The sequence below is a fragment of the Sciurus carolinensis genome, unplaced genomic scaffold, assembly GCF_902686445.1.
Source record: "Sciurus carolinensis unplaced genomic scaffold, mSciCar1.2, whole genome shotgun sequence".
NCBI classification, from domain to species: domain Eukaryota; kingdom Metazoa; phylum Chordata; class Mammalia; order Rodentia; family Sciuridae; genus Sciurus; species Sciurus carolinensis.
In genome coordinates, this window is record NW_025920131.1 from 295542 (window position 1) to 315319 (window position 19778).

Sequence of the window (19778 nt, forward strand, 5' to 3'; positions counted from 1 at the left end):
AGATGCCCTTCAGTTGATGAATGGATAAAGAAACTGTGGCATATATATACAATGGAATATTACTCTGCAATGAAGAATGATAAAATTATGGCATTTGCAGGCAAATGGATGAAATTGGAGAATATCATGCTAAGTGAGATAAGCCAATCTCAAAATACTAAAGGACAAATGATCTCACTGATAAGCGGATGAGGACATATAATGGGGGGTGGGAGGGGATAGCATTAGGGTTAGGGTTAGGTTTAGGGTTAGGGATAAGGAGGGTGGCAAGAATGGAGGAAGGAAGGACTGTATAGAGGGAAAAGAGGGGTGGGAGGGGTGGGTGGAAGGGATAAAAAATAACAATGAATCAAACAACATTGTCCTATGTAAATTTATGATTACACAAATGGTATGCCTTGACTCCATGTACAAACAGAGAAACAACATGTATCCCATTTGTTTACAATAATAAAAAAAGTAATAATAAAAAAAATAGAATAAATTCTACATGTCCAGAAAAGAAATATCATCTTCCCTAAAACCTATTCCCTCTTTAGCATTTTGGCTCTTAGCAGATTATCTCAGAAACACAAATCAGAAACCTAAAGAAATCATCTATTCTACTTCCCCACATCCAATCAAATGGTCATTCCCATCAATCCTAAATATTCCTCATACCTATCCAGTCCTACTACATTGAACACTTTCTATATGCTCTATAGTATGCAAAATGCTTTACTTATATCATGCTTCCTCCTTACTCAGAAACTACTATATTCCTCCCTTTACAGAGAAGAAATAACTTTGAAAAACTAAGTCACTAAGTTCACACAGGAAGTGGGACATCCAGGATAGTCTATGAAACCCACTTCAACAACTGCGCTACAAGAATTATTTTCCATGTCTTATTCTATATAGCATACTATAAGCCAGTAGAGAACTGAGCCTTTCTATTCATCTGTGTCCCTAGTAACTGGAATGGTGGGGATGGAGAGGGCAGGAAGAGAAGGAAAGAGGTGAAAAAAGGAAACATCTAAATAACTCAGTGAAAGAGTGCAACCCAGAACTCACGTTGCATGCTAGAGAACCTGGGTTGGTTGGGGGTGGTGGTAAGGAATTTCATTAAATGGAAACTCAAAGACATTAAGCAGATGGAAGGAGGGGAGTCATGTTTCTTCTCCCCAAAAAGAAAATAAGAGGCAATCAAAAACCCTGTTCTGCCACGTGCAGTGATCCATGCCTGTGATCCTAGCTACTAGGAAGGTAATTTAGAAAGACCCTATCTCATAAATAAAACAGAAAAGGATTGGTGCTATAGCTCAGTGGTAGAGCATCCTGGGTTCAATTCAATTCCCAATACAGCAAAAAAAAATAAATAAAAAATAAAATAAAAAACAAACAAAGAAGAGAAGAAAAGCAACAACAAATTCTTGTGCCAGGTGGGTAATGCCTGCAGAAGAAAGGGACAAACTAAATGTAAACTAAACTGAACTAAACACAGAATACCTGGAACACTTTTGAGCAAGTGATATAAAATTCATTTGAACTTCACCTGAAAAACAACTCTTTTGAGTGTCATCTATAATATTGGGATAGTGAGAAGGAAACAGAATCAGAACACATTAACTGCGTAAGCAAAGCAATATTTAAAAGCAGTTCATGTTTCCCAACTTTTAGAATAAATGTACTGATAAAACATTAACCTTAAAAGTATGCCCTAGGGCTGGGAATGTAGCTTGGTGGTAAAGCTCATGTTTATGATATAGAAAGTTCTGGGATCCATCCCTAGCACTGCCTCCACCCAAATCCTCCCCAACCCCCACCAGATAAAAAAGAGCATCTGGTAGAAACTGGAAGGCAGATGTGGCTCAGATTCAGAAGAGCAAAAGTTGAGATATAATTTCATAAAGTAAGTGGGACAGCAAGAGATATTATCCAAAGTTGATAGACAATAGTAAAAAACTGTAGGCATATATTTAAAATTCAAAGATTGCTAAAGAGAAACTAAAGAAGCAATATTAACTATATCATAAAGAACAGGGAGGGATTATAATGGGATTATAAAGAACATGGGTGTAAGTGAGCTAAATCCTCACCTGTGACAGCCAGAAGGCAATGGCAATGCTAAGAATGGCATCAGCGAATGTAAATACCCCAGGTCCACAGGGTTACACAAGAGCAGGGGGCACAGGGAGTCACACTAAATGGAGCAGGGCTAGGGCAAGGGGCAGGGACTGCTGCCTGTCATGCAGCTCACTTGTTCTTTAACCATGTGGATATAGGAATCAGGAATTTTTCTAAGTTCTTAAAATTAAAACCTAAAATAAAATGAGTCAAATTGAAGGAAGGGATTTCAGTTTAAATCTATTTTTGTCACCTCATTAACATAGATCCTGGAAACCTGACTAATGGAATAGTTTTAATACATGTTTATAAAATGAATTCCAATAAATAAAATCTTAAATTTTACCAGTGACTTCTATGCTGAGATTAGAAATATCTGTAAGGAAAAGTAATGTCAGCCAAAAAAATTTAGGGCTAGGGTTATGGTTCAGTGTTAGAGCAGTTGCTCAGCATGCATGAGGCCCTGGGTTCCATCCTCAGCACTGCATAAAAATAAAATAATGGTACTGTGTCCACCTACAACTAAAACAAAATATGTATTTTTTTAATTTAAAGTTGGTCTAAAAAGTATTTAATTCCACATTTAAAATAAAAAACTTGCTGAGAGTCATTACTATACACAAAAATGTTTCAAAAATATATAGTAAAATATGTGTATATATAAATCAGCCTGGGTTCTGTATCTGTAAATTCAACAAACCTTGAATTAAAAGTATTCAAAACAAAACAAAAAACATTGCATCTGTGCTGAACATTTACAAACATTTTTATCATTCTTCCCTAAATAATTCGGTATAATAACTATTTACATAGCATTTACATTCTATTTGGTATTATAAGTCATCCAAAGATGATTTTAAGTATACAGGAAGATGTGCATAGGTTAGATGAAAAACTTTATATAAGATGCGAGCATCTGCAGAATTTGGTATCGTGAAAGGTCCTGGAACAAATTCCCAGCAGATATTGAGGAACAGTTTTATGTATGTATATATGTATATTCCCTCAGAGTTGAAAGATGTGTCATAGCTTTTACTGTTTCTCAAGGAAAAAACTGTGTTGGGCGGGGCTTGAATAAATAGCTTCTTTTTTATTTTTTTAGCTGAACCACTAGTATCTTATTTTGTTTGACAGCTGAATACAAAGACAATGGATATAGTAATCTACAGGATCATTATCATCTACAGAATCATTACTGGGGTATCTTGTAATCATCAGAATTCAAGCAAGTTTGTATTTAACCTATAAAGACAAATGAAAATGAATCTATTTTTCAGAATGAATAAATAGCTTCTAAATATTCTTCCTAGGGCTGGGGAGATAGATCAGTTGGTAGAGAGCATGCTTGCAAGCACAAGACCGTGGGTTCAATCCCCAGCAACACCAAAAAAAAAAAAGTATATTCTTCCTGCTCTGAAAAAAAATGAATTCAAACAAAAATAATCACTTCTGTTTATTCACTTTTGTACTGGCTTTTGGTGAAAATGAGTAGATTACATTTCATTAGTTTACTTATAGTTGCGCTCTTAGTTTTGATTAATGACATCTTTCAGCAAGTTTAAGATCTTGTTTTAGTCTTTTATCGCTTGAATTTTCATGTCTTCTTTACTCACACACTCATCCAAACCTATGCTCTTTTACATACACACCAAGGAGCTCTTGCCCATCTGGTAGACATGGGAATCACCTCATATTTACCAAAATCAGCAGACCTGGCTGGGTACAGTGGTACACAACTGTAATTGCAGCAATTTGGGAGGCTGGGACAGAAGGATTACAAATTTGAGGTCAATATTGGCAATTTAGGAAAGCCCTGTTTCAAACTATAAGAAGGGTTAGGGAGGGCTGGGGAGATAGTTCAGTCGGTAGAGTGCTTGCCTTGCAAGCACGAGGCCCTGGGTTCGATCCCCAGCACCACAAAAAAGGAAAAAAAAAAAAAGGGTTAGGGATATAGCTAAGTGGTAGAGTACCCCAGGGTACTATCCCTATCCCCCACACAAACTAAAGACCAGGTTTGGCAACTTAGCACTTGTCTCAAAAAAAAAAAAATAGAGGGGACGAGATGGGGTGCTGAGGATATATAGTTCAGTGGAGCACCACTGGGTCTAATCACCAGCACTGCAAAACAAAAAGCAAAAAATAACACATCAACAAATCTATCAAAATCAAGTTAAGTGCAGCATCCAAAACATAAATCCAAATAGATTCTACTAAATAGGCATTTGAGATCAGGATCAGTTCATGAATGATTGAGTAGCTATAAACACATACTCCTCCAAGAATGGCTCAGGTCAAATAAACTTGCCTAATTTTTGTGATATTTAACATAGTTATGAATAAAGAAATCCTAGAAAGCCTTATCAATAGATAATTAACAATTATGCAAGATAAGTGTGGCTGGTTTGAAAACAGCTGACAGTGAATATAAGATAGAAAAAGGGATCTCACTATAAATACATTCAGAGGAAAAGCAATATTAAGGGGACCATATACTGGACTTGTTCTTGCAATATGACCTCCACTCACACGTAAGAGGTAAAAACCCTGGACCCTTGCTCAGCAATAGGTTGAAGACAGGTATTCTTCTCCACAGTGACATGGCAATGGTCTGAAACTGCAAATGATAAGGAATTTGTTTTCTCTAGATAACTTTGGAATACCTCTAGCTTAGAATTCTATTAAAATACAAAGCGGGGGGACCACAAAAGCAAAAGGCAAATATGAGTATACTAGCAAAAAAAAGTAAAGTGATAGTTTCTGGAAATAGAATGAAGTATCAGACCACTTGGAAACAGAATGAAGTATCACAACATTTTAGGCTCTTAAAGGATGACAGTGTTTATATCTACCAGTCCTTTTGATGGATGAAACCATTTTAAGTATCCTGGTGCTAATTTTGACCAGCTAAGAAAACCAACATCATTCTACTCAGAAAAAAAAAAAAAAAAAACCTCATGTTTATCACGGAATAAACTAGGTATTAGAAAAAAATAAAAAGAATTTGTTGGGAATCAATCTAACCAAAAAGGTGAAAGATCTCTACAATGAAAACTACAAAACACTGAAGAAAGAAATTGAGGCAGACCTTAGAACATGGAAAGATCGTCCATGTTCTTGGATAGGCAGAATTAATATGATCAAAATGGCCATACTTCCAAAGGCACTATACAGATTTAATGCAATTCCAATTAAAATCCCTATGACATTTCTCAGAGAAACAGAAAAAGCAAACATGAAATTCATCTGGAAGAACAAAAGACCCAGAGTAGCCAAAGCAATACTAGGCAGGAAGAGTGATGCAGGAGGTATCACTATACCATACCTTAAACTCTACTGTAGAGCAATAGTAACAAAAACGGCATGGTACTGGCACCGAAATAGACAGGTACATCAATGGTACAGGATAGAAGACACAGAGACATACCCACATAAGTACAGTAACCTCAAACTAGACAAAGGTGCCAAAAACTTACAATGGAGAAAAGATAGCCTGTTCAACAAATGGTGCTGGCAAAACTGGAAATCCATATGCAGTAAAATGAAATTAAACTCCTGTCTCTCACCCTGTACAAAATTCAACTCAAAATGGACCAAAGATCTAAGAATTAGACCTGAGACCCTTCACCAAATAGAAGAAAAATTAGGCCCAAATCTCCATCACACTGGCTTACGAAAGACTTCCTTAACAAGACCGCCATAGAGCAAGAAATAAAAGCAAGAATCAATAAATAGGACAGATTCAAATTAAAAAGTTTTATCTCAGCACAGGAAACAATCAACAATGTGAAAAGAGAGCCTACAGAGTGGGAGAAATCTTTTCCATACATACTTCAGACAGAGCACTCATCTCTGTTTATGAGGAACTTAAAAAACTACACCCAAAATACAAAGAACCCAATCAATAAATGGGCTAAGGATCTGAGCAGACACTTCACAGAAGATATACAGGTGATCAACAAGTATATGAAAAAATGCTCATCATCCCTAGTAATTAGAGAAACGCAGACTAAAACCACCCTAAGTTCATGTAACTCCAATTAGAATGGCTATTATCAAGAACACAAGCAATAATAAGTGTTGGCGTGGATGTGAAGAAAAAGGCACACTCATGCATTGCTGGTGGGACTGCAAATTGGTACAGCCACTCTGGAAAGCAGCATGGAGATTCCTCAGAAAACTTGGAATGGACCCACCATTTGACCCAGCAATCCCACTCCTCAGTTTATACCCCAACGACTTAAAATCAGCATACTACAGTGATGCAGCCACATCAATGTTCATAACAGCTCAATTCACAATAGCTAGATTGTGGAAACAACCTAGATGTCCTTCAACTGACGAATGGATAAAGAAACTTTGGTATATATACACAATGGAATATTACTCAGTCATAAAGAAGAATAAAATCATGGCATTTGCTGGTAAATGGATGAAGTTGGAAAATATCATGCTAAGTGAAATAGGCCAAGCCCAAAAAACCAAAGGCCAAATGTTTTCTCTGATAAATCCATGACGAGAGAAAATGAGGGGTGGTGATGGGGGGAAGAGAAGAAAAGGAATTTGGATAGTGTAGAGGAAAATGGGGTAGAGGAAAATGGGGTAGGATGGGGTGGGGGATGGAAAGACAGTAAAATGAAACAGCCTTACCCTATGTGTAGGTATGATTACATAAATTGTGTGGATCTACATTGTGTACAACCATAGAAATGAAAAGTTGTACCCCTTTTGTGTACAATGAATCAAAATGTGTCTGTAAAAATAAAAGAGATTTTAATTAAAAAAATAATAATAAAATAAAATGCTAAGGCTGGCTTTGAACTTGTGATCATCTTGCCTCAGTTTCCTGAGCTGCAGAAATTACAGGCATGTGTCAATCCATCTGGCTCTCTAATTATGTGGCTAGTTTGAAATATTCTTCTGTTAAGTCACCATCTAGTTGCTCTCAGTTTCTGTTGCCTGCCTTCTTTTCTGGTAAACAGATTCCCTTTTCCTGTTTCTTTGGGTGTCTAGTTAAATTTTTTTGGAAAATGGAAAATAAAAAGAATTTAATTCAAGGAAGGTATATAACAAATACAAGTTCTGTTCTTATATTTTTCCTCCTAAAATTGACCTGTCTTCGCCATCCTCAGCAAATGGTACAACCATCCATTTGCCCAGCTATTTCAAACCCAAACCATGAAGTCATCCTTGATTCTTTCTTTTTCCTTTCTTTTTCCTCACATCTGACCCACCAGAAGTCTTAACACCAGAAATCCCATTAGATTCACCTCCAGAATCCATCCTGAAATATAACTATCTCTCTGGCCACCATTCTACCCCAAGCTGCTGGCACCTCCTCCCACTCAAGTACTGCAACAGCCCACCTGGTATTCCTGCTTCTACTGTAATCCCTACATCCTAGTATCCAAAGACTAGGCAGAGTGATCTACACAAAATATAAAGCAAATATTTTAATTTCTTCCCTGTACAAAACCTCCCAGAAGCTCCCGCTTTCAGATTTAAAAACAAAACAAAACAAAAACATTCCTTCCATGTAGACTGACTGATGTTTTTTGGTACTGGGGATTTAACCCAGGGGCACTTGACCACTGAGTCACATCCCCATCCCTTTTTATTTTTCATTTTCAGAAGGGCCTAGTTAAATTGCTTAGGGCCTTGCTAAATTGCTCAGGCTGACCTAGAATTTGCAGTCCTCCTGACTCAGCATCCTGAATCCCTGGGATTATAGGTATGTGCCACCAGGCTGACTTTTCCATGGATTTCAAGACAGTGCTTTTCTGGCTCCTGGAGACCTTTCTGTCCCTATCTCACTAAGCTTCAGCTACACAGACCCTCTCATGCTGTACCCGCACAGGTCATGCTTGTGCTCCTTCATGGCACTATGGATTTATCTGGATCTGCCTTGAATGACCCTTCCCCACACTGGGCCTCACAGGTCCCACTTTTCCTCACATCGGGCCTCATAGGTCCCCAGAGAGACCCCACTCTGCATTCATCCTACACCACCCTGTTAGTGCTAGTAAGTTATTCATGTTTATTTCCTTCACAGCACTTGTTGTAATCTGAAAAAAAAATTAACCTATGCTTTCATCTGTTGTTTCATTCCCCCCTTGAATAGGATGTACATTTCAAGCGAATGGCAATATCATTTCTCTTGCTTGCTAATGTATCTCAGAAGCCTAAAACATTGCCCATGTGAACTTCAAGAAAAACTGAATCTTACTTGGGTACAAGGGTGTATGCCTGTAATCCCAGCTACTTGGGAAGCTGGGGCAGGAAGATTTCAAGTTCCAGGCCAGTCATGGCAAGTTCAAGAAAAGCCTTGTAACCAAGGCTTTGCAAGACCTTGCCTCAAAATAAAAATGAAAAGGGCTGAGAAATGTAGTTCGGCAAAGCATTCCTGTGTTCAACCCTCAGTGCCCCCCCCACCTACCAAAGAAAGGAAAAGTTGAATCTCCAACAAGGATCCCAAGTAGTAAACTGTGCCTAAAATTAAAAATGGCACCTGACAGCCATTTGCTGACTGTGGGGTCATACATGTATTCTGTGTTCCTGGAGGAACCATTCACTGATCTTTGTGGTCCTTACCTGAGGCATTTTACTGGAAAGTCTCATTTTGCTGCTAAGACCTACACAGAGTCATATGCAAATATTGACCAATCAGGAATGGTCATGATTGCAACCCTTCATTTAGATAAAACCAATCAATCAGGATTGAACTTCAAACATCCCTCATTTGCACAGGCAGCAGAGTAAGAGCCTGGGCAGAAACTTTCTCTAATATGCCCCCTCACCCAACCTTGTTCCTTGTTCCTTATTATTATTATTATTATTTTTTTTTTTTGGTACCAATGGCTGCTTCTTCCTGGTTTGCAAACTTTGCGGGGCAGCATGAGGGTGGGGGACAGTTGCTGCTGGGGATTGAACCCAGGGTCTCACACATGGTTAGCAAGCGACTTATAGCTGAGCTATATCCACCACCAACCACCCCCATCGCCTTTTTTTTTTAATACAGTCTTGCTAAATTGACCAGACTAACCCCAAATTTGTGATCCTGCTGTCTCAGCTTTCTCAGTATCTGGGAGGCTGAGGGGTTGGTTACCACACTGGGCTCTTTTCTTTTGTTGCTTCTTTTCATTCTTGTTTTTTTTTTTTTTTTTTTTTTTTGGGGGGGGGGTTAGGTCTCCCACATTTATTGTATTATTTTATAATGATTTTTGTTACACCTGTCACATAGAATATATTTAATAAACATTTGTAAATAAGTTAACATGATTACTGAAACCTATTTGTGTCTTTTAAAGTTCTTAAAAACTGAAGTTAAAATGTCAGCAACAATGGGAATTCCATTCATATTTTCTATAGTGCTCAATAATCCAAAATGTATATGATAACATGGGACTAAAATCAAAAGGCTTAACTGAAGTAGGCCAGTCCACAAACTGCACCCGTAATTATCCCCACATCAAAATTCTTTTTTATTAGCCATGTGTGGTGCAGCACACGTGCAATCCCAGCAATTTGGGAGGTTGAGACAAGAGCATGGCAAGTTTGAGGTCAACCTGGGCAATTTAAGGAGCGTCTGTCTCAAAATAAAAAATAAAAAGGGCTAGGGACTTGGCTCAGTAACGAAGTGTTCCTAAGATCAATCCCCAGTACCAAACAAACAAACAAACAAAAAAAACACTTTTTTATTTTAATTATAGAAGGGAGAGGGGCAGGTTACTGTTAGGAAAGGAAATAAGTTTACAAAGCTAGGGGTGGGAAAGGTGCCAATTGTGAGTTTATTCCTAAGGGCAACTAACTACAAGAGAATTACTGGTTAGAAATGCTCCCAAAAGTTACTTTCAACAGAGAGACTAATTATCTCAAACTTCTCTCCCTAGAGAAAAGCACCTTCCTTCCATCCTCCATTGATACCTCCGTCTTCGTGGCCCCCTGTATTATTACTTCTCTGGGTTTTACAGAAAATCATTGTGTTTAATAAATGTATGGTTTTGTTGCTGAACTGCTATTTAAATGCATTAAAAAACACTCTGAGAATGCCTTTAATTTCTTAGTTTGTGTTCTGTTTGGTGGAGGGAGGAGAATGAATGAACATGGTAAGGAGAAAATGAAATTCCATCAAAATGGGGTAAAGAAACTCCATTTTGAGGAGTTTCTTGCCTAGGATGTTAAAGGATGTTATTTGTGTGTTTTCCTCTCATTATGCCACACCCAAATGTCCCCAAGAATAACATAGCTTAAAAAAAAAGTATTAATCTCTTAAGATAAGGATGGAATAGGGTGAGACTTAAAGAAGTAAGCAGGATAGGATAGTTGATTTTTAAAAAGACGAAGTCCAGGGGTACACTACAGTGGTAGAGCACTTGCCTACCATGCAGGAGGCCCTGGATTCACCCCCAGTACCACAAAAACAAAAACATAATAAGAAAAATTTAAAAAAAGAAAAATAGGGTTATTCTATTTACTCTAATCCCACATTTGACAAGACTACTTCTGAGTTTTAACAGAAGAAAATATAATTTGGGAATAGTTTTAATCAAAAAGCAAGTGCTAGATCTAGCTAGCATTTGCCTTTCTCAGTACTGTATTTATTATAATTCCAACTTGATAAATTGTGTTCAATTTGGTGGGGGGAGGAAAGAACACAGTCCTACAACACATAAGACCCATAGTTCTCCCATTCTGTCTCTACAATAATACAGATCTCTCAGAGAAGGGAGGAAAATATTAAAATTATCCAATTCTTCCAATAGGAAGACAACATCTACCTAGCAATGACTGGCTACCAGGTCATTAAAAACAAACAAACTGCAGTAGGAAATATTTAAATTAATTTTTTTTTGAAGTGCTAGGGATTGAAATTGCAAGGCAAGCACCCTAGAACTGAGCTATATTCCAAGCCCTAAATTAATCTTAAGAAGGAAGTAGCAAGTCATAGCATTACCTGAAGATTTTTCTTTCAGATGGGAAGAACCAAGAAGACCTCAGAATATTTTATGCAATTTATTTGGTAAATACAGAAGGGAGATAGAGGAAGACTGCAGGTTGTAGTGGGTAAGAAGAGGAAGAACCATAATAAATGTATGGTTTTATTGCTAAACTGCTATTTAAATGCATTAAAAAATGCCCTATTTTTACTCTCCTTTAAAAGTCCCCATTACTTCACTCCCTGAATCACAGCATATTTGTTGAAAAAGGTTGATAAGAGGGGATAGTTGGTAACAATGGAACAAATAATATTAACCCTTGTGGACGAGAACCCTTGCTCTCAAATACTCAAATCCTGGGCTCTGCACAAGTGAACCAACCAGACTTTCCATTTTCTCATAAGAAATTCACATGTATCTTATGTATCATAATCCATGTTACACATGCTCCACATACCTGAGAAAGATCAGCAGTACTCTGACTTGACAATGATAATCCAGCTGTGCTGACGTTTGTTATGAATTATGGATATACCTTTCAAATTACTGTTTAGCACTATTAATTCTTAGTGAATGGGAGCTGAGGAAGAAAGCAGACAATGCTGCTTCATGATAATATTTAGTATATAAATGAGTTGGGAATGCATTGAAACAGCATTCTAGGGCCCATGGAAACAGGCGGCCCACTGGGAATACTCTGTCCTATGGAGCTGCTTCTAAAGGAATGCCTACGACCAGCAAAGTCAGAAATACTGACTAATAGTCATTTTAAAATCTCCCTGACGGGCTGTGGGTGCAGCTCAGTGGTAGAACACTTGCCTAGTGTCTGGATTTGATCCCCAGCCTCACAAAAAAAAATTTAAATGTCATCTTAAAATCACTGCTGATTAGAGCAGGTTAGAAAACTGTCTGTTAAAAAAAAAGGAGGTTTGACAAATGCACTTAATGCTCTAGTCAAAAAGAAAAGCATAGAAACAGACACACTGAAATATTGAGTGGCCCAGGGGAAGAAGTCTTGTGTCACATGTTTTTATGAATTATCAGGTGAGCTGGCAGACACACATCACAGTTGCTATTTCGACTACAATCCACCACACAAACAGAATGAATTCTCCTACTTACATCAAATGGAGCAAAACTTGACTGGGCATTCTGATGACATGGTTCCCTGAAGCAGTCACTAAAAGGAAGTAGAAGACTCATGGCAATGATCCGTGAGCAAAATTTTTCTGCTTCTTCTGGAGGCCCGTTCTCCTGCTGACTGAACAGCTTCTCCAACAGAGTTTGCCCTGTGGATAAAACAAAGGCATTAGGCAGGAACACTGGTAGATCACCTGGCTAGAAGCTCTCCAGTGAAGAGAGGAGGTAAACACAAGCAGGGAGCAGCACTGTTTCCAAGACACAACTGCATGCACAACTGCAGTACGAGGCCTGAGATACCACATAGAAAAGGGTTGCAGGTCTTTCCTCTACCATCCCAGAGAATAACTCTTGCCTCAAAAGAGAATGGCCCAAGTTACCAGCTGTACATTCTCCCTCTAAATGAACACCTTCCTCTTTTAGATTTAATTAGCAATCCTCCTTTCTTTTTTGTTTACCCTGAAGATGTTTCTCTAAGCAAGCAGTTAGTAATCTCAAGGAGCCATCATTTGGACCTAGAAATGCCAGTGACTGACATTCATGGTCTCAGACCTGGGAATGGAGAAGGATGAAGAATGAGGAGACAAGGAGACAGGCAAAGACTCATGGAAAAGGAAAGAGTTTTCCAAGGAAAATGCTCTAGAGTGCTCCTCAGATGTATAATTCTACAATGAGTCTAGATTTAAGGGATTTTTTTATTATTGTGCCCCAAAAAGAGACAGGAGAAGAGAGAAAATAAGACAATACTGTCTGAGGACCCTACAAAACATGGGGCCCCCAGTCCAAGGTTCTCAATCTTGGTTGTCATTGATGCACTGAGGACACAGTTTTGAGAAAAAAGACGTTTTATTGCTTTGCTAGCAAAAGAGAAGCAAAGGAGACCCCTGTCCCAGATGCTGTGATTCTGCTCATCAGGGAGAACACAGGGTTTTTAAAGAAGACATTCACGCCAGGTGTTCCCTGTAGGGGATTTTGATTCCCTTGTTAATTTGGGAGACAGTCATTTCTCAGATCTTCTGGCCCTATCCCAGAAGTCTGAATTACTTGGTTCCTGTGGTGGGTATGTATTCACAGGCAGACAATTTGGCTAGGATGAGAAAAAAGGTAATCCTTTTCCCACCCCCAGGTTAGGGAGGAGAGAGAGAAAAGGAAACATGTCCATTTTAAAATCGGCCTCACTGGCAGACCAGGGTTATATTCCAAGTATGAGGTGGCCACTGTTACAGCTGTGCCTTAGATCACCTGGGGAGAACAGAATTTTTGAAAGGCTGGGCTTCAGTATTTTATTGGTCACCAGTTGATTTTGTTAACCAGGTGTGAGAACCATGGATGCAATTCCTAATCTATTTCTGACATTAACAGCTCTCTATTCTTCAGAAATATACAGCGCTTGTGTCTGTATTCATAAGCTACAGTAAAGGAAATGCAACATCTCAGGCTCCCTTCCAGGGTCACAACTGCTCCAGGGTTCTTGCCCTACTGCTGCCCCTCCCTCTCATCTCTAATTAGTGTATTATATTTCAACTTTAGATAAAAATCACTGATCCAGAAAAGTGTCCAATGACCTGGTTCCACACCCTTTTGTAACCCTTAATAAAAGCTCCTTTAGGTAATTAAGCATTTTAGTTAATGAAGTAGTTGTGAAATCTTTTATTTTGAAAATGTCTACTTGTAAAGGTGGTCCACTTCATGCTTTGAATATAGCCCTTGCTGCTCTGCCACTGTGACTTATTTTTAAAATGGACACATTTCTTTTTCTTCCTCTCTCCATGCTCCTTCCTAATCTCCCACCCCACCCCCAATCTCAAACAGAAAGGGATTACCTTTCTTCCCCATCCTAGCCAGAGTTCTCTGTCCTTGAGCACACCCCCACCATAGGAATGAAGTAATTCAGATTTGGGGGATGGTACTAGAAGATAGCAGAAATGACTATGACCAGGCCCAGCAGTGCACACCTGTAATACCAGTGACTCAGAAGGCGATTTCAAAGTCAGACTCAGCAATTTAGCGGGCCCTAAGGAATTTATTAAGACCCTGTCTCTGAATTAAAAAAAAAAAAATCAGTGGTTAAGTGCCCCTGGGTTCAATTCCCAGTACAAAAAAAAAAGAGAGAGAGAGAGAGAAAGAAATGACTGTCTCCCAAATTATAACTCTGGACAGAACATATGGAATATAGCCTTTGAATCAACTCCTTAAAAGCCCCCAGATTCCCTTGATGGGCAGAATCACAGCCTCCAGGACAGGAGTCACATGTGCTTCTCCTTTGCTAGCAAAGCAAAAAAACATTTTTTTCTCAAAACCGTGTCCCCCTTAAAAGATTGACATCCAGGACAAGGACCAAGCTTTCAATAACATAGTGTCTTACTTAAATTGTAAACTGACAGCCAGTTTATAGCCTGCAAATCTGGCCACTTGCATGTGAAAAGTACTGACAAATATTTGGAAAAATTCTGGATGTATACAATGCTCTGATTAGGTGACACAGATTCACTGACATCATGATCAGAATGTAACAGAGGATATGTCCTCCATTTCCCTTACTTTTTGTCCTTCTGCCCCTCCCTAGTTCCTTTTGCCTGGTATTCTAAATTCTAAAGAGAGACCTCACCTTAATAGTTCAGACATTAACTGCTAAATGAGCTTTCTTTAGAACCCAGAAAATCTGGTGACCCCTGAAATACCTCCTCCTTTCTTTAATTCTATGGTAAGGTACATATTTTATCAACTAACGCAAAGCATATAAATTAAATGGGGTGAGAAAAATAGTCTATCTGAAAAGAAAATCCAGGAGCTGACTCCAGTAGGTAGCTGTTCACTGCCAGGCTGGGGAGTAGACACATGCCCTACCTGACAAAGCCTTCACCCAGCCTGTAGCCTCACTGTACCTCCTCGCCTTCCCCATAAAAGTCCTTTGTGCCCTTGACCTCTCTCCCCACCAGAAGGGCTTTGTGACAGTGAAGTCCTCTTCTCCTTAAGTTGGCTTTACCAAAAATCTATTTCCTTGCCTCAATACCTTCTCTTTCAATTTAATTGGCTGGTTGTGAGTCAAGCAGCCAGAACTTAATTTTAGTAATAACAATTAGAAATGAAATGTCGATCTATATCATCAAATTATTTCCATAAAAGGTCAAACAGTAAACATTTTTGACTTTGAAAGAAACATAAGTTCACTGTTGCATTCTTCCAAATTCTTCTCTGGTGTGAGTTTTTTGTTTGTGTTTTTGTTTTGATACTAGGGATTGAATCCAGGGGTGCCCTACCACTTAGTTAAATCCCCAGGTTTTTTTTTTTTTTTTTTTTTTTTTTGTGACAGGTTCTCACTAAATTACCCAGGCTGACTTCAAACTTGCAATCCTCCTGCCTCAGGCTCCAAGTAATTGGGATTACAGGAGAGTGCTGCCAAGCCCAGTTTATTATTATTATTATTATTATTATTATTATTATTATTATTATTATAGTTGTCAATGGACCTTTATTTTATTTATTTATACCTGGTGCCTCACACATGCTAGGCAAGTGCTCTACCACTGTGCCACAACCCCAGGCCCCAAGTCCAGCTTCTTCTGGTTTGGTTGTTTAAAAACAGTTTTATAAATTTAACAACCACTCTTGCTTAGGGCTGTACAAAAACCCAGGCTAGAACTTATACTTTAGCTATAACTAAATTATAACTATTAGTTATAACTAATTTATAACTAATTAGTGATAAATTTCAAACATAAAGGTACAATTCTGTCAACACAACAATCATACAATTTTATACCTCTCCCTATTTCCGCCTACAAAACAAAACTAATCTCAAAAGCTGCCTTTAATATGCGTAGTGGGTCTGGGGATGTTGCTCTGTGGTAAAGCACATGCTTACCATGCAGAAAGCCCTAGGTTCAATCCCTGGCCAAAAAAAATTGGAGTGACAAAGCACTCCCCTACAGAACGTAAGTTTGCCTGTACCTAACTAGAACTAAACAACTAGGATTCACACCCCTCAATTCTCAAGAGATTATCATAAAAATATATCCATTGTATTAAGGGAGGGGAGGGGAGTGAAAGGCTACAAATTTCAGTAAGGACATCAGACATGTACATCAAAGAGTTCATAGGTCACAAGACTGGGAGTAACTGGGAACATTATCAAAACTAAACCTCCTCCAGTCATAGTTAATTACAACCCCTTAAAGGAGCTATTGTTTTAAGATCATGACATACCCACTCGCTGTGACCAGGTCTTCAACACCCTCCCCTTGGTACTAGGTCATGGAGACCCTCACAAAGGAAATTCCCTGAGGGCTATACAAAGGGTAACAAACCATATACATGAAGGTTCTTTTTATGTAATTTTTAGTTGTAGATGAACACAATATCTTTATTTTATTTACTTATTTTTTATGTGGTACTGAGGATCGAACTCAGTGCCCCACACTGAGCTACAACCCCAGCCCCCATGAAGATTTTTTTTAAAAGAACTCTTTAAATATCATACAAAAGTTTATGAATGGGGATGAGGGTGTAGCTCAGTGGTAGATGGCTTGCTTAGCATGCATAAGGTCCTGGGTTTAATCACAAGCATTAAAAAAAACAAAAACAACAACAACAAAAAAAAATTTTATGATCATTTTGCTATTTTATCTTTTTGGGGGTTACTGAAGCCAGAATTAAGGACAGGTAGAAATAGGGAATCGGGTCAATTCGAGGAAATGAAGCCATGAAGCCATCTGCCTTTGGAAGTTGGAGACTGCCCCTGGAAGAATGGAATGTCAAAGATCACCGGAGCCCATTGATTACCAAATTTACCTGCCTTTATCAAGGACTGCAAACAAGGAGCTGCTAATTAATGCCCCCTGGGCCCTTATCTGCCTGAATCACCTTGGCCCTCCCCCTGCCCATGGCTTCTCACTTAATGCAAAACCAGGCCTAGTCACGAAGGCAGGAAGGAGAGATAAGGGGGGAAAGAACTGGAGAACAAAGGAGACTTTAACCTATAAAAGATGCAGGGTGTGCTCACCTCTTGGGACTTTAGAACATCAGCCATGGCCCCCTTCTTCCTGCCGGGAGAAGTCTGTATTATTACCTTTAAATAAAACCTGCTTAATATGCTTGCCTTGGCATGCTTCTCTAGTGCTTAATCTTCAACATTAGAAGAAGCGGAACTCGTCACCGGTAAACGGCGGTATCAGTACCAGGGATTGAACCTAAGGGTGCTTACCCACTGAGTCACATCCTCAGTCCTTTTTATTTTTTATTTTGAGACAGAGTCTTGCTAAGTTTGCTGAGGTTGGCTTTGAACTTGTGATCCTCCTGCTTCAGCCTCCAGAGCAACTGGGATCACAGGAAGGCATAACCATGCCTGGCTTGCTATCTTAAACTGTTTTTATTTTTCACTTAATTTTTTTGGTGCTAGGGATTGAACCCAGTGCCTCATACATCCTAAGCAAGTCTTACTTTACCACTGAGCTACATTCCCCAGCCCTGAAAACTGTTAATAGGAATCTTGTTTAGTAGTTTGTTTTCTCCAACTGATCTAAATTAGCAGTTACAAACTAGTTCTTAATGACCCCTTTTTAGAAGAACACCATTAACTGCCACTGGTGGTTACCAACTTGCCAACATTCATAGATTTTGCCTAACAATTTGGATTATGGCTTCTTTTTTTTTTTTTTTTTTTTTTTTTTTTTTTTTTTTTGTGGTACTGGGGATCAAACTCAGGGCCTTGGCTTCTTAAAAAAATAAAAAAAATGGAGTTCGAAAACTACTATTATACCTGCACAGCAACAAAGGTCTGGAGCAGAGCAGCAACTAACACTTTATCTTATGGCCATCATCTCTACCATTCTCCATTGTCTTCTAAATACTAAAGCCAAGTTTCAGTTGTCATTTAGTTTCCCAGTTTGGGAGTTTGTGATCCCTAATCTAAACAAAGACCTTCTACCTTTCTTATTACTGCTGATAAATTCAATGTAATCATGTATGATTAATTTTTACTAACTGAAAAGGTAAAAATCATGATAGTGACCCTACAATTGAATATTAGTTCATGCTGTATAAACCAAAGTGAAATAATTCAGAGGAAAAAAAATCATGTGTCTAACTCTTACAGACAGAAAACAAATTATTTTCATTTTATTTACAATTAAAAATTATTTCCATCTACTGATAAACAGAATATAGTAATTACTACTTATAACCATTATTACATGTCAGCACAAAATTAGAGAACGCTGTTTTCATTCAAATTTTTGAATGGATATGAGAACTGCTTTATTTACTCATTTGTTTTATATTTAAGCCATCTAGAATCCTCCTAATACTTACTAGCACGAAGAAAGTCCTTACCCATTTACAGTTTCTATGTATTAAAACATATTTTACAAAGCTGTAAGAAAACAAAATACAAGGTGCATACTGAAACAGACCTAGAAAAGCAGATTCTACTACCTCCTATCTCGAGTGTATATAACGCTTTTGAGTCAGAAACTATGTCAAGTACCTTCCAACTTTTAAATTCTCTGTACTTATTGAGATCTTCTTTCCTCCAAATAAAGTAATTCATCGAGCTGAATGGGAAAAGTTAAGAGTATTTGCATTCCATTTCACTTTTATTATCTCTTTTAACAGCTAATAAAATATCAACATAAGATGATTGCTAGAAACAGGTATTCCCTTTAAACCATGCAAAACAAATTCATTCTTCAAAATCCTTCAAAACAGAGACCAGATAGACCAATTATTTAGTAGGACAGAGATAAATCTCAATATTTCCTTCCAGTCAGCCCATTTAATTAACTTGTCCAAGTATTCTCAAATTTACAGGTTTTAAAGAACAGTATCACCACCAAATATTAGTAGGTATCATGTAAAATGGCACTACTATCACGACTGCTCCATATTTGCAATTCCTACTCAAGTGCAAAATGCAACTCAACTTCATTTCCAACTGAAATCCTGTTTCTTTTGGCAAATAAAATAGGATGTCCTCCTAAAAGTCCACTAAATTCCTAATGCACACAATAATCTACAACACAAAAATAACTTTTTCAAAAGCAAAAGATTAGAAATAAAAATGAAAGTACAAAATCCTACTAAATTAGTAAAAGTGCATGGAAAACCTACACCTACACCTTGAGTTTCATTCTGTTAAGAGTATAATGTACATTGACTGGAAGGGAATTAGATATGGTTTATACTTTAACTGTGCTTTACCTGTTATTAACAGTGTTGTCTGATAAAACTGAAAAATCCTAAGTGTTCTTTACCTGTACTGTTCAATACAATAACCAACAGCTATTGTGGCTACTGAGCTTTTGAGATATGAATAGCATAACTATGGAACACAACTTATTTGTTAAATTTAACTTGCCACGTGTGGTTAGTGGTTAACATACTGTATACCTAATTTGATTACAAAGTATAAACTTTAGTTTTTCAAAATATCATGCCCTGATGTTACTAACGCCAGTTAAAGTTCTCCTGATACGAAATAATACATAGGGCCAATCATCACTCTAAACATAAAATCACTTTGGAAGTGAGAATTCATGGTATTAACTAGATTTAGAATTTAAGGTACCCTATTTGCTAAGAGTCCCCCATTGTTTTTGTAAA

The 19778-nt window shown here is 38.0% G+C and overlaps 1 long non-coding RNA gene across 1 annotated transcript in view; it reads right to left on the bottom strand.

Moving 5' to 3' along the window:
• LOC124974086 (uncharacterized) overlaps nucleotides 1-18972 on the bottom strand; it is a 65020-nt gene extending 46048 nt beyond the window's left edge. The window contains exons 1-3 of the long non-coding RNA XR_007106744.1: nucleotides 18664-18972; nucleotides 17182-17221; nucleotides 12162-12328 (exon numbers count right to left, since the gene is read on the bottom strand). This is a non-coding gene — a long non-coding RNA (uncharacterized LOC124974086). The remainder of the gene's footprint in view (nucleotides 1-12161; nucleotides 12329-17181; nucleotides 17222-18663) is intronic.
• Nucleotides 18973-19778: the final 806 nt, after the last annotated feature.